The sequence below is a fragment of the Sus scrofa genome, chromosome X (assembly GCF_000003025.6).
Source record: "Sus scrofa isolate TJ Tabasco breed Duroc chromosome X, Sscrofa11.1, whole genome shotgun sequence".
Taxonomy (NCBI): domain Eukaryota; kingdom Metazoa; phylum Chordata; class Mammalia; order Artiodactyla; family Suidae; genus Sus; species Sus scrofa.
The window spans coordinates 122,292,088-122,307,440 of NC_010461.5; the positions used below are offsets into that span (position 1 = coordinate 122,292,088).

A 15,353-nucleotide genomic window follows, 5' to 3' on the forward strand; every position below is an offset into this window, starting at 1 on the left:
GAATTGTCTCACTGCCCGGGCTCCTGGGGGCTCTGAGAAGTGCAGACTCTGACCCCCCTCCCCCCACCTATACCACCGGGCGCTCTAACCAGACCCCCAGGTGATCTGTATGCAAATTCAGGTTCGAGAAAGTTGAGCTAAGTAGCAGTTCCCGTCCTGGCTTCTCAGTCCTTTGGGACCACGCTGTTCATTAGAAAAATAACTCAAGCCACATGTGTAATCCGTTTTCCTGGTAGCCACATTAAAAAGAAGACAGATGAAATCAATTTTTGTAATATATATCATTCAACCTAGTGTTCCCAGATGTAATCGTTGCAGCCTGTGATCGGTGTAAGTGTTCGTGAGTTGGTCCCCTCCCCCTTTTTCTCCTCAGTGGGCGAGATCCGGCGTGTATTTTACGTTTGCAGCTTGGACGAGCCCCGTGTCACGTGGTCAGGGACCCCAGCGCTGGACAGCGCAGCTCCGAGAGGTACGTTCCGGCCTCAGTCTGCTGATGGGGCCATCAGATGTGCTGTCCGTGCCCAAAGAGCAGTCAGAGCCTCCTCGGCCTGGGTGACAACTTTGCCTGAACATTTTCGGTTAATCCACGCCGAGCCCTTTGCCCGTCGCCCGAATCCTCGCCTCACCCCCGGTGGGGCAGGGAGCTCTTCTCGGGCTTTCGGCTTGGGAAGCCGGCCTGAGAAGTGGACGAGTGCAACGCAAGCTCCTGGGGGTGTCCTTGCAGGACTCGAGGAACGCCTGTCCTCTGGCTCACGGCGGCGGCGGCCCGACGGGACGTCTCCTCGCCGCAGTCCCGCAGGGCGCGGGCCGCGCCTTGACTCACCTGGGGAGCCTTAACGACCGGCTGCCCGGGCCCCGCCCTGTCATTCAGATTTATTTGATCTCGGGGGAGGTCAGACATCTGCATTTTTTCAATGCTGTGGGGGCTGCTGGCCCGTCGCCCAGCTCCTGAGCAGCGGTCCCCAGCTTTGCTGCGGGGCCCGCCACCCTGACAGGGGGGAGGGGGGTTGAAGGGCAGGGTCGGACCCGTGGAGACGGGGTCGGGCGCCCCCTTCTCCCAGGTGATGCGGATGGTGGTGCTTCGGAATCACCTGAGGGCGGTTCCCCAATCCCAGTTCCCTGGCAGCCAGCCTGGAGTTTCTGATTCAGGAGGCCGGGGTGGGGCCCAGGACCTGTGCTGGAGAAGGCTCGATGGTTTCCGTATTTCACCGCAAAAGTATTCTGTTGACTTCGTTTGGTGTTGGCACACTTCTAGTGCAAAGGGTTTTGGGGGGGGGCGTGCGTACAAATGTATATTGAGTTTCATCAACCCCCTCTCCTGCTTTGACGAAGCTAGGCCCCCCTTTTATTTTTAAGTTTTTATTGGAGTATGGTTGATTGACAGTGTTGTTAGTTTCAGGTGCTCCCCCTCCCATTTAAACCTGTTCGTGCCAGGGGCTGTGTTAAGGGTTTTTCAACCCTGACTTTGTCGCATTAAGCAGGTTTGCGTTGTTGTTGTGTTTGTTTCATGATATTTTCTTTTTTTTTCTTTTTTTTTTTATTTTCCCACTGTACAGCAAGGGGGTCAGGTTATCCTTACATGTATACATTACAATTACATTTTTCCCCTACCCTTTGTTCTGTTGCAACATGAGTATCTAGACATAGTTCTCAATGCTTTTCATGATATTTTCTTCGGGATTTTGACATCTATGTTTGTGAGCGAGATTGGGCTTTATTTTTAGTTTCCTCTACTTCCTTTGCCTAGTTTTGCCAGCCGTGTACAGTGAGAGTATATTCCCTTTTCCTGGTCTCTGGGAGTTTGTATACAACTGGAGTCGTTTGTTTCTTGAAGGTTTAGCTGAACTTGCCCCAGGACCAGCGGGCCTGGTGCTTTTGGTGTGGGAAGGTTTTACGGCGCCGGTTCATATCTGCCGTATCTGTAGTTGAGTCTGTCTCTTGCGTCTTAACTCTTCCTATTGTTTATTTGTACCGTCTCTCTTTTTCTTGGTGAGTTTTACCAGAAGTTTGTTAGTTGTGGTTACACGGTCTGAGGTGTGTCAATATGTGGAAATGAACGAGCATGAGTGTGTTCTCAAGCTTCTCTTTGATTCCTTTTGTTCGTTTTTTTTTGGCCCTGCCCGTCGCATGCGGAAGTTCCCCGCCCAGGGCTAGAACCCGCACCACAGCAGGGACAGCACCGGATCCTTAACCTGCTGAAGCCACCAGGGAACTCCTTGATTAATATTCATGAAACTTCATCTGATTTGAAAGTCAAATTTATGTCTAAGGGTATTTATTCCCCAAAGCCTTACAGTTACAAAACCCTGTCTCCTGCCAGGTGTGCCGTTTCTCTGAGCCACTCTAATATTCGTTTTTGTTTTTTTTTTTTTTTTTTTTGGTATACTGCAGATTTGAGCTAGCGTGTACTTGACGTGCTTGTGAACACACACACACTCTCACACTCATTGCATTTCCTCCCTTTTCTTACACCAGAAAAGCATACTTCGTACCCTATTCGGCCTCTTGCTTTCTTAAAATCTACCCCGCAAATCTCTCTCCATTTTCTCCTCCCTTCCTTCTTTGAATTTATTCTGCTGCTTGGATGTTTCAAAACAGTCTTTTTATTATTATTACGTAGTTCTAATATATTCCGGTTTCCATTGTGATTATTTCATCCACCTGTGACTTGTTTAGACATTTATTTTTAAATTTACAAATACAGGAGTTCCCGTCGTGGCTCAGTGGTTAACGAACCCGACTAGCATCCATGAGGACGAGGGTTCGATCTCTGGCCTTGCTCAGTGGGTTAAGGATCCCGAGTTGCCGTGAGCTGTGGTGTCGGCCCGTGGCTACAGCTCCGATTGGACCCCCAGCCTGGGAACCTCCATATGCCTAGGGTGGGGCCCTAAAAAGACAAAATAAAAAAAAAATAAAATAAATGTACTAATGTATTTTGTAGGTATTTTAAAACCTGATTCTTAACTGCATGAGGGTCAGAGAATGTGGTCCGAAACTAGTAGTTCTTGGAACGGTGTTTATACAGATGGCGTTTTGTGGTTGGTTTCTTTCACTTAGCGCGGCGCCTTCTGTGCTCATCCATGTTTTATCGTCCACGTAGCAGCAGCTGGTGACTTTCTTTTGCTAAGTGCTCCTGCCACAGTATGGCTAGAACTTACTTTGTCCATTACGAGTTGGTGAACATTTGAGTTAATTCGGTGTTTTGGCCGTTATGAACAAAGCTGCTGTGAACATTTGCTTACAAGTCTTTGTGTGGGCTCATGTTTTCGCTTGTCTTGTGCAAATACTTAGGTGTGGCACTGCTGGGCCGTATGCTTAGTGGATGTTTAACTTCACAAGAAACTGTCAAACCGTTTTCCCAAGTGTCTGTGCCATGGTGCATTCCTGTCCCCCTGGCAAAGTACAGTATGGGAGTTCTGCTTGGGCCACGTGCTCACTAACACTTGCTGTTGTTGTCCTGGTCAATTGTGGCCATTCCACTGGGTGTGCGATAGCAGTTCATTGTGGGTCTTTTTGGTTTCGTTTTTTGTCTTTTCTAGGACCGTACCTGCAGCATCTGGAGGTTCCCAGGCTAAGGGTTGAATCGGAGCTGTAGCCACCGGCCTACGCCAGAGCCACAGCAACTCGGGATCCGAGCTGCGTCTGCAACCTACACCACAGCTCACGGCAACGCCAGATCGTTAACCCACTGACCGAGGCCAGGGATCGAACCCGCAACCTCATGGTTCCTGGTTGGGTTCATTAACCACTGCGCCACGACAGGAACTCCCATTGCGGTTTTAATTTGCATATTCCTAATGACTAATGGTGGTCTGTCTTCAAGTGCTTATTGCCCTGTCTTCTCTGATGAAGTGCCCACTCAAATCTGTTTCTTACTGAATTGTCCGTGTTATTAATAAGTTATAAGAGTGCCTTATACATTTCGGATACAAGGCCTTTATTAGGTAATTTGCACATACTTTCTCCTGAACTGTGGTTTTACCCTTTCATTTTCCTAACTGTGCCTTTGAAAGGGCAAAGATTCTTAATTTTCATCAAGTCTAGTTTATTTTTTTTTTTTCCTCTTACGGTTTATGCATTTTGTGCTCCAAGAAATCATTGCCTAACCTAAGTTCACAAGGATTTCCCCCTGTGCCTCCTTCTAGACTTTTTGCAGTTTGAGCTCTTTGTCGAGACCTCTTTTGGCAGACAGACCCTAAGGTGGTCCCCCGATTCCTGCCCAGCCCCCATCTTCATCCCCTTTAAAATCCCCTTCCCTTGAGTTTACAGCCTTCCGAGACCTTGAGAGAGAGGATCCAGCTCTGACTTGCCCAGACTCCTCGCCCCACGACCCACACAAACTGTGAGATAATTAACGTGTGTTGTGTACAGCTACTAAGTTTGTTATGCAACAGTATAAAACTAATACTTATGTGCTTCTCCTCAAGTTAGTTTTGTATGTTGTGGGAAGGAAGGGTCAAGGTTCACTTCTCTCCACATAGACATCAAATTGTTCTGGTACCATTTGTAGAAAAGGCTCTCCTTTGCCCATCGAATTACCTTGATGCCTCTTTTGGAACTCAGTTGACCATGGGACCTCCAAAAGATGGACCTAGTTCTGGACTCTGTTCTGTTGCGTTGACCCATGTGTCTGCTCTTACACCAGAAGCACGCAGTCTTGATTACTGAGGCATTATAGTAAGTCTGCAAGTGGAAGTCCTCCAACTTCGCTCTTTTTTACCCCCCTTCCCCTGCTCCAAGATTATTTTGGCTACTCTTGGTCCTTTGCTTTTCCATGTAAATTTCAGACTCACCTTGTCAGTTTCTGTGCCGCAACCCCTGGGGACTGAGATGGCATTGAGGCTGTGGATCAGTATCATAACAATATTGAGGCTTCCAATCCTTGAGCATGATATGTTGTTTCTTCACGTGTTTAGGTTTTCTTTAATTTTTCTCAGCAGAGCTTTATAGTTTTCAATGTATGGATCTCTTACTCGTTTTGCTAAATGTATCCCTAAACATTTCATTTTTTAGGTTGTGCAAATGATGCTTTTACACTTGGCATTTATTTGTTCATTGCTACATTGCTACAAATACAATTTTATGTTGATCTTGTCTATCATGCCAACTTACTAAATTTATTTTCGGGTTCCAGTAGTTTTTCTGTAGTAATAGGATTTTTGACATATATGATCATGCCGTCTGCAAATACAGTTTTAATTCTTCCTTCCACTATTTGAGTCTTTCATTTCTTTGTCTTGTTTTATTAAAGTTGCTAGGATCTGTAAAATGTAGTGAATGCAAGCAGCAAGCAAGCGTCCTTGCCTTGTTCCCACACTTAGTGGGAAAGCACCGCCATCTCTCACCATCGAGTAGATGTTAGCTATGGGTTTTCCATGGGTTACCTTAACTATTCCTAGTTTGGTGAGATTTTTTTAAAAACCATTTTTTGTGTGTCTTTTTAGGGCAGCACCTGCAGCATATGGAGGTTCCCTGTTTAGGGGTCAAATCGGAGCTGTAGCTGCCAGCCTACACCTCAGCAGCCACAGCAACACGGGATGCGAGCCACGTCTGCGGCCTACACCACAGCTCACGGCAATGCTGGATCCTTAACCCACTGAGTGAGGCCAGGGATCGAACCCCAGTCCTCATGGATGCTAGTTGGGTTCGTTAACCGCTGAGCCACAAGGGGAACTCCAAAAACATGATTGGATGTTGAATTATGTCTGTAGAAGCTATGCCTCAGATATAATCTTCAGGAAGATATTATAGTATACCTCGTGAATAGCCCTACCGACTCTCCATGTGTATTATCAGCTCCCACCACCCAGCTTTTCCTCCTAGTGCTGCTGGCCGTTTCCATCTGGAGCTTGGGAAGTCTTTTTGTCTTTCTGTAGAGCAGCTTCTGCAGTGGTCACTCAGTATCCATGGGGGATTGATTCCAGGGCCCATTGTGGATATCAAAATCCATGGATGCTCAGATCCCACGGTCAGTCCTCTGTATCTGTGGGTTCTGCATCCATAGACGTGGAGGGCTGACGGTATTGCTCCTTCAAAAGCTATGCTAATTCTGTGTCGGATTCATATGTGCCATGGTTATGGCGCTAGAATTCATTCTTTCTTTTTTGCTTTTTGGGGCCGCACATGCAGCATGTGGAAGTTCCCAGGCTAGGGGTTGGATGGGAACTGCAGCTGCCGGCCTCCACCAGAGCCACAGCAATGCGGGATCCGAGCCACATCTGGGACCTGCACCACAGCTCACAGCCACGCTGGATCCTTCACCCACTGAGCAAGGCCAGGGATTGAACCTGCATCCTTGTGGAGACTAGTCAGAGTCGTTTCCGCTGCGCCCCAACAGGAACTCCAGTGCTGGAATTTCTTCATCTTCTTTCTTTGCCATTCTTTTGACGCTGGTTTTGGTTCCTCCTCATCTCCTTGCCTTTCTTATTTCTGCCTTTTTTTCTTAGATGATTTCTTCCTCATTTATGAAAACTTCCTCTCTGCTAATGGTACCCAGTTCTAGAAGGGTGGGTGGGTGGCTGCTGGCCTGCTGGATAACTGCCCCGACTAGGACGGTAGCCCTTGTCCATACTCTGGGTGGCTGCAAGTCTTTGCCTCTTGGAAACAGCGGGGCTTCTAAAGAAGCCGGTCTTGGGAGAGGCCCTTTGAACACTGCTGTAATAACTGCCTGTTGGGCAGGCTCCTGGTCCTGCTGCGAACCCGTCAACCTTCAACGTCAACCTGCTCTTGTAAATTAGGACGATTAACATGTATCAAGCCCAGCGTTTCTAGCAATTGGGAGCCCCTCGGCAACATTCAGAAAGGTCTCTTGCTGCTTTTTCTTCTAGCCCGTGTAGGGAAGGGTCGAGTAGCTCCGCACCTAAATCATCCAGCCCATCTTTGGAGCGCTTCTTGGAATTGCCTTCAGAGGCCACGGCAGCTTTTGCAAAATGTCCTCAACGGAGTCACGTCTCCGAGGAAGGGCTTGCCATTGGGCTTTAGGCTGAAACCATTTTGAGGCCCATCTATTAAATAAGAAGAGTGGGAAGCATTCATGCTGTGGGAAGCATTGTTTTTTGTGTACAAATCGAGATTTGGTGAAATTCATGAGATGATGTCTTATGTAGCTTTAAGCTCTAAAAGCAGCTTCCGCAGGAATGGAAGCATACTTTGAATAGTGACAGTGTGGCTGGAATAAGTGCACACCATCAACGGGCATGCCCTGGAGGCTAGCTCCGCCAGCTACATGTGCTCCGATAGGCATTTCAGCCCTTGTTAAAATTTGTCCTTCCCTTTTTTTTGGCCATGCCAGTGACATGTGGACGTTCCCAGGCCAGGGATCTAATCCGGGCCACAGCAGCGACCTGAGTCACTGCAGTGACACACTGGATCCTTAACCCACTGAGCCACCAGGGAACTCTTTGTTCCTTCTTTTTAATATAGTTTGAAAAGACTCTTCCGTGATACTATGTATTACTGCAGTCAAACAAGAAAGAACATACTGGCTCAGGGCCTCACAGACATGGATTGGGGTGGGGAGGGAAAAAAAATCACTGTTTTACTTCCCTTTAAAATGGAGGCTAGTGTTCTTTTTTGTGACCGTCAGATTTTGTTACACAGAGATGGAATCCCCCCCCCCAAATTTTTATTCAGCCGTGTAAGCATGAGGCATAATGCTTTCGTTTTTTTAATTTGATCATCAGTTAGAGAAGTTAGAGCAAGAGATTCTGTTAGTGGGTATAGTGGGTAAGAGCGCCAGACTGTTTGGGTTTGAATTCTCATTTCTGCAGTTCATAGTGGACATTTTGTAAAAAAATAAATTTTATTGAAGTATAATTGACTTAGAAAGTTGTGGTCATTTCAGGTATACAGCAGACTAAGTCAGTTATACATATATCCATTCTTTTTTTTCCTGTGTAGGTTATTACAGACTGTTGAGTAGATTTCCCTGTGCTAAACAGTAGGTCTCTGTTGTGTCTCTGTTTTATATGTAGGAGTGTGCATATGTCAGTCCCAACCCCCTAATGTATCCCACCACCCCCATGTCCCCTTTGGTAACCATAAATGTGGTTTCAAAATCTTTGTTTCTGTTTTGCAAGTTCTTTTGCATCATTTTTTGTTAGATTCCACCTATTAGTGATCTTGTATGATACTTGTTTTTCTCTGACTGACTTCACTCCGTGTGATAATTTCTGGGTGCAGTTAGTGGATGTGTTTAACCTTCCTCTTCTCAGGGTTGTGTGTTTTCCTCTGAGGACAGTACTAGCAGTTGCCTTATACGGTTGTTGGTGATATTGAAGGAGTTCCTGTGTCCTTAGAACAATGCCTGGCACATAGCAGAGAACCAGTAGATGGAAGTCGTGGCCACTCCCCATGAACGGCTCATCTGTTTTGCTGTAATTGTGCAGGATCACCTGTATATTTATTACCGTTTAACTTATACCTGTTCATTGTCTTTGTTGCCATTTAACTCATTTTCTGTTCATCTGTCCAATTCAGTGACACCAGGTCCTTCACCTGCTGAGCCACCAGGAAACTCCACATCCCTGGTCCTTGCTCCTTGCAGCCCCACCTCACATGTTTTACAATTTCTCACCGCGGTACAGGGCCATTGCCGAGGATGTATTTACTGACTGACATTTGACCTTTTTGGCAATAGGATTAAGGAATTCCACATGCCGAGTAAGGAGGAGCTCAGAGACCATTAGCCTGGTGTCACTTCATTATTTCTTCCAAGAAGCTATATTAACATTTCAGCGCTGGCTAACTTAATAGGTGTCTAGTGAATGTAGATGGATTGACAAACTAAATTGTTCTAGTAACTACATGTTGACCGTTTTGTCAATTGTTGATTTCTGAAGCTAACCTCTTGCCTGCTGCTATGCTTTGGATTTTGTCCCCACAAAAGACATGTTGGTTGGCTTAGCCCCCAGTAACTCAGAATGTGACCTTATTTGGCAGTGGGGTCGTGGTAGATAGAACTAGCTGAGGTCACACTGGAGTAGGGTGAACCCTTAATCCAGGACAACTGGTGTCCTTATAAGCGAGAAGACACGGCTGCACACAGGACAGCACCGCGTGACGGCAGAGGCAGATTTCGAGTGATGCAGCTGCAAGCCAAGGAATGCAGAAGCTGGGGGAAGAGGGCAAGGAAGCTTCCTCCCCTGGAGCCTTCAAGGGAGCAGGACCCTGCCAGCGTCCTGACTGCACACTTGTAGCCGCCAGAACTGGGAGGGAAGAAATCTGTTAGCAGCCATCCAGCGGGCGCTACTTTGTTTCAGCAGCCCCAGGCCACTCGGGCTTCTTTCCTTTATTTTGCCTTCTCCCCGTCACTGCTTGAATGGCGAGTGTGGCCAGCCCTTGGATTTCATTTCATCTCAAATGGTTGCTTTGCCCCCATTAAAAAATTTTTTTTCTTTTAATTTTTTTCAGGGCCACACCTGTGGCCTATGGAGGTTCGCCGCAGCAGCGCCAGATCCTTAATCCACAGAGCGGGAGCAGGGATCGAACCTGCATCCTCATGAATCCTAGTCGGATTCTTAATCCACTGAGCCACAATGGGAACGCCTACATTTTCATCCATTATCCATCGTCTTCATGTATCGTGGTCTTTTTTTAAAAACTGTTTCCTGCAAGGTCAAAGCTACTGGAAAGCCCGGCCCCCAAATGCCATCCCAGTTCTGACCCCCGTGTGCTGGAAGCCGTTGAGAGCAGCGCCATCTGATAGCAAAGCCTGGAGCCAGGTCCCGTGACCACTGGGCCAAAAGTGGAAAATGGTGAGGGAGCCCCGCTCCACACAGTGACATTGACGGCTGTCACAGCGGCACTGCGGGAGAAGAGCAGGGGGCAGAGGACTGGGTAACAATCCACTGACGCGTACAAGTTGAAAACCATGCAAAGCCAGCATATCGCTTAGGGCTCTGCACCTTTGTTGAAAATCACGCAGCTTGGCAAAGGAGGTATCCGCACAAAGCTCAGGCCTGGGAGGGAGCTTGGGGCACCCTTCCCTCCCGAAGGCAGAGGTCTCCAAAGTCCAGCGGGGTTACAAGGCTGTATCCAGCCATTGGGGCCTTATTGTTGGGGCCTCAGTGCCCAAGCTGCCTGGGCCGCGGGACCCGGCCCTGGGCCTTAGAGGCTCAGGTATAACAGCCTGAGAGGTGAGCGCAGTAGAGCATGAGAAGTGAAATGTTAAAAGTGTGTGTGCATGTGTGTGCAATCACACACGCGGTCGTGCACACGCGTGGCATGTGGGTAGAAGCTTCGTGTGTCTGGAGGTGGGTAACTAAGGACCCGATGGCAGCTCAGCTCTGGCTTCTCGCAGTGAAAGTGCCAAGAGGGCTTCCTTGGTGGCCTAGTGGTTAAGAATCTGGTGGTGTCACTGCTGTGGCACGGGTTCGATCCCTGGTCTGCAAACTTGCACATGCCATGGGCTCAGCCAAAAAATGAAAAAGAAAAAAAAAAATTGCCAGGAGGAATCGGTCCTTCTGTCTCGAGTGTTTTTTATAGAAATTGCACGTCGCTAAGGCCCAGTCTGAGGCGGTCCATGGCAAGTATGATGTTCGGAACTGTCACCTTTGTCCCTGTTGCAGCCATGGCTCTATTCTGTGTGTTTACTCTTACTTTCAACCATCGGTGTCTTAACTTTTCCTTAAGAAGGACTTTTCACTTCTAGACCGAAAATGCACTTTTGGGGAGTAGTTTTCTCCCAGGGGCAGATAGTTCATTAGAGTAGAGTTTGGTCATGGAGCCGATGAGCCGCGTTCATGAGTTTCGGAATTGGCAGGTGGATGGGGAACTTGATCTTGTTCCTATTTTAAAACTTTGTTTACTGGCAGGTATTTGACCGCTCCGAAATCCATTGGCAAATTTAATGATCTGGTTAAATGTATGTAACATGATTAGCAGGTAGCCTTTTTACATGAAAAAAAAAAAGTTAACCTGACAGCAGTTGGCTTTTCTAACAGTTGCTCTAGCCTACCGATTTCAAGTTAGGAAGCGTTTCTAAAGTTACCCTGTGCCATGGCCACAGCTCATGCTGCTGAAGCCAATCAGCTGTCTTGAAGATATGCCATTTGTCATGAGGGGACCAAGGAATGGGCTGAATGGATCAGCTCAAATCCATCTCCAACCTCTGAAAGAAATGATTCAAAATGCAGTCTTCCCTGCATCTGGATTACATTGTTTTTAGCCAAAAGTCTCTGCAACATTTAAAGAAGTGTACAAAGCAAGTGTATTGTGGTCTTTAAAATGAGTTTCCGAATGAAATGACCTTTAACATTTTACAATTTCCAAAGAAGAAGCATCAAAACCATGTCCCCTGAGCCAGAATAGGAGGAAAGAGGCGGCGTCTCCATGTTACGGATCCCATGGAAAGTTTCCCTGGGCCAAGAGTCGAATATATATATATATATGTATATTTTAATGCAAGTAGGCATGCTTTGCGAATCAACTGCTCCAACACTGTCCAGAGCCTTGCCAAGGTTAGACGGATTACCCTACAAAATGTGTATGCAGGAGTTCTCCCTGTGGCACAGTGGGTTAAGAACCCGACTGCAGTGGGTCGGGTCACTGCAGAGGCACGGGTTCCATCCCTGGCCCAGTTCAGTGGGTTAAAGAATCTGGTGTTGATGCAGCTGTGGCGTAGGGTGCAACCGTGGCTTGGATCCAGTCTCTGGCCCAGGAGCTCACATATACCCCGGGTGCAGCCATTAAAAAAAAAAAAAAAGAAAAGCAAGCAAGCAAGCAAGCGTGTATGCAGATTGGTTAGGTGGTGTTGGATAGATGTCATAAATTGACTGCAAAGTCTAGCCAAGTGTGTTAGCACCACTTTGAGGCATGACTTCAGCGGGTATTTGAGTGCCTGTGTCTTGCCATCACTGTGCCAACGTTTTGCATGTTCCTTGTCGTGACCCCATGAAGTAGGTAGGATGCCCATTTCACAGGGATCTGCAGTTTGTCTAAGGTCATGGGACTGTTATTATTCATTGAGGGACAAAATTGAGATTTGAAAGCCAAACTGGTCTAAATACAGAATCCTTCCCTTTTTTCAACTGTATCACAATTTTGCAGCTGTTCCAAGTACATTTTTTTGGCCACACCCTCGGCATGAGGAAGTTCCCCAGCCAAGGGTGGAATTCATGCCACAGCAGTGACCCGAGCCACAGGAGTGACAATGCCAAAGCCTTAACCCACTGAGCCACCAGGGAACCCCCCTAGTGCGTTTTTACAAGGCCTGTATTTTAGTTTAAAAGGCCACGAGTATTATTTGCTTTGCCCTTCACAGAAAAAAATTTTCAACCCTCGTTCAAAGAAAAATATATAAAGATGAAATAAACTCCAACTTTTGCAGATCATGGTTTGTCTTCCCGTGGGACGTGCAAGTGTAGACGTTGAATGGCTTGTACCCGGGCTCGAAATGGTTGGGACGTGAACAGGTCTCTTGCCTCCTGAGGGGCCTAGAGTCACAGCAACTTGAATGCAAAAGTCAGAAGAAGTTAATCTTGTAAATCCCTAGTTTCTGGGCGTCAGGTCGGCGAGTGGTTCTCACTGGGGGCAAAACTCCCCCTAGAGGCCAGATTGGAAACGGAGGGGGATGTTTTAGTTTTTAGTGTAACCTGTATTGAACAATTATTTTCTTTTTTTTTAATTTTGAGTGAACAACAAATTTTATTTATTTATTTAATTATTTTTTTGTCTTTTTGCTATTTTTTTGGGCCGCTCCCGCGACATATGAAGGTTCCCAGGCTAGGGGTCTAATCGGAGTTGTAGCCACCGGCCTACGCCAGAGCCACAGCAACGCAGGATCCGAGCCACGTCTGCAACCTACACCACAGCTCACGGCAATGCCGGATCATTAACCCACTGAGCAAGAGCAGGGACCGAACCCGCAACCTCATGGTTCCTAGTCGGATTCGTTAACCACTGCGCCACGACGGGAACTCCTGAAAAATTATTTTCAATCACTGTCCTTTCATTTCTCCTTTATTCTGGAGTTCAGGCGTTACACTGATGATGTTTAATATTTGTGGCTAGGTTGATAATATCCATGATTTTTCACTGCAGGCTGGCCGAATGGGCTCTGCAGAAATTTCTTTTATAGCAAAGGGAGCATTGGGTCTGAGAGTACTGAGCAGCTCTGCCCTAAGTCTTTGGCGTTTTTTTTTTTTCAAGACCGATTTCCAGGTGAGGTGAGCTCCCATAGGAAGAGCTGGAATTCTGGACTCAGAGGCTGCTTGTGCATGACTTCTTACTTGCCGGCAGCCTTTTGAAGTTGCTTTGCATCCCGGATGGGTTTCCATAGCTTTCAAGGAAGCCTCCAGAGAGAGCATCCTTAGACTTGATTTAAACGCCAGCCCAGAGTAAGGAAGCACAGTGTACATTCCAGAGAGACGGTCTTTCATCACCGTTTGTAAGGGAAAGTGCAGGAAAACCCCTCTTCGAGGGCCATGGATTATAAATCGGTGACCACGGCAACAAGCTCCCCTTGAAAGTGGTGATGGTTATTTTTGCTACAGGTGTTCTGTGAAAGCCTACTTTTCGTCTGCAAGAGAGGGGAGCGGTTTCTTAGTCTGGAGGAAGGGCGCGGTGGGCGAGGTCTCTGCGCCCTCGTTTGCCATAGCTGTTTCGTCGCAGAGTCTGTAGCATAGGGTGGCAGAGCTCAGGTTCTCTTGGGTGCATGTTCATGGCGCTTCAAAGCGCCCTGAGTTACTGCTGCCATTCTGCCGCACAGAACCCTCGTCCCTTGAGCATCACGATGAGCCAGCAGTGGGCTCTGCCCTTTTTTAAGCTCGCGTCAATTTCTGGCTTAAGTGCAATATTGGGCAAGCAACGGTTGCGTTTTTTTGGGCCAAGTCTTTATGAAAGCCCTTCTCATCCATTCATTTACCAAATAGTTATTAAATACCTACCAGGTGCCAGGCACTGTGCCAGGTGCTGTAAATGCCGCACTAAAGAAAACAGGCCAGCATCCTCATCAGCTGGGGGCTTGTGTTCTGGCGGGGGAGGTGGACAGTAACACCAGAATCTCTGAGAGGAGGGGCGTGGTAAGGACAGGAGACAGATGGAGAGGGGGGAGGCGGAGGGCGAGATGAAGAGGCACAGAGATTAGGATCTCGTCTTGAGTTTAAAGAGAGACGCAATTGAGGCCATGCTGTGACTTTAAAATTTGCTTTTTAAAATAATGCCACCTTTAGGAAGCTTTATTTGAAGGGGCTTGGGGGCCCTAAAGATTGCTTGCCCAGATTAGTTTTCTTAACTATGTTTCTTCATCTAAAACTCCTTCTCTGCTGAGATGGGGACCGGTCTCGTCCAACCCAATTTCTTTAAAAATAGGGACCACTTGGCCACACTTTTCCCCAGGCGGGCAGGATACTGCCGCGTTAGTCAGGAGGCCTTGGCTGGCTTTCCTGTCACCTTCTGTGTAATAGGCGAGGATGGGGCGTGAATCATCACAAAAGTTTTATTTAGGATCAAAAAAGATAGGAATCTAACCAAAGGTAGACTTCTGAAATTAGCATATATATAGGGAATTAAGTTTCAATTTTTTGCTTTAAAGCCAAGGTAGCCTAAATTCAATGTTTTTTAAAATACAAAGGATTAACGCTCGATCTTCAGGGGTTTGGGGCAAAACACCCTATAACCAAAGAGGCGGCTGACTTTTGTAAACTGTACTGGAGCTTCTAATTATTATTGAACTCCACTCAGGCTTTTATAGATGAAGCTGTGGATGCACTTTCCACGCTTGACAAAGTTGGGGACAGCTCAGGGCCTGCGCTGCCCCGTCTAGTGCATTTTCTCCCGCTCTGCACTGCTTCTCATGGTCCTAGCGAGACGGTATTCCATGTACTTTTCTTTTTTGCCGCATCCACGGCATGTGGACGTTCCCAGGCCAGGGATGGAATCCGAGCGGCGCAGCTGCAGCACCACTGCCTCCCCAGCACCGGGCCGGGGATTGAACCTGCACCTCCACAGTGACCCGAGCTGCTGCCATCAGGTTCTTAACCCCATGCTCCACAGTGGGAACTCGCCATGTACTTTTTCAAGAGCAGGTTTATAGCTAGGTCGCCACTGGCTGTGCGCTATCCCTGTCGTAGTTAACTTTCTCCGTAGTATCTTCAGGGTCAGGACTAATTTGTGCAAGAGTTGGTTAGGGCATCAGCATTCGGTAATTACCCTTTCATCCTTCAAAAGGATGCTCATAATTTGTTAACAAATACACCGGGCATGGTTCTAAGCCCTTCGTGTGTATTATTAGTTCATTTTGCCCAACTGTGCTGAAGTAAAAGAGAGAGAATAGCAACCGAAGCTCCAAGGAGTGAACGAATCGGGCCAAGGTCAAATGGTGAGTCGCAGAGTTGGGGTTTGAATGAAGCCGG

At 47.4% G+C, this 15,353-nt stretch overlaps 1 protein-coding gene across 12 annotated transcripts in view; it reads left to right on the forward strand.

The window, feature by feature from the left end:
* Positions 1-15,353, forward strand: part of MTM1 (myotubularin 1) — a 92,399-nt gene that overhangs the window by 5,184 nt on the left and 71,862 nt on the right. For 5 of the 12 annotated variants that reach the window (XM_021080837.1, XM_013991044.2, XM_013991045.2 and 2 more), the window contains one exon: positions 374-469. The exons of 6 other annotated variants lie outside the window; for them this stretch is intronic. The gene's annotated coding sequence lies outside the window, so the exon portion shown is untranslated. Of the gene's footprint in view, positions 1-373; positions 470-1,457; positions 1,482-15,353 lie in introns of those variants that run through there. One more of the 12 variants, XM_021080838.1, reaches the window with a different exon arrangement.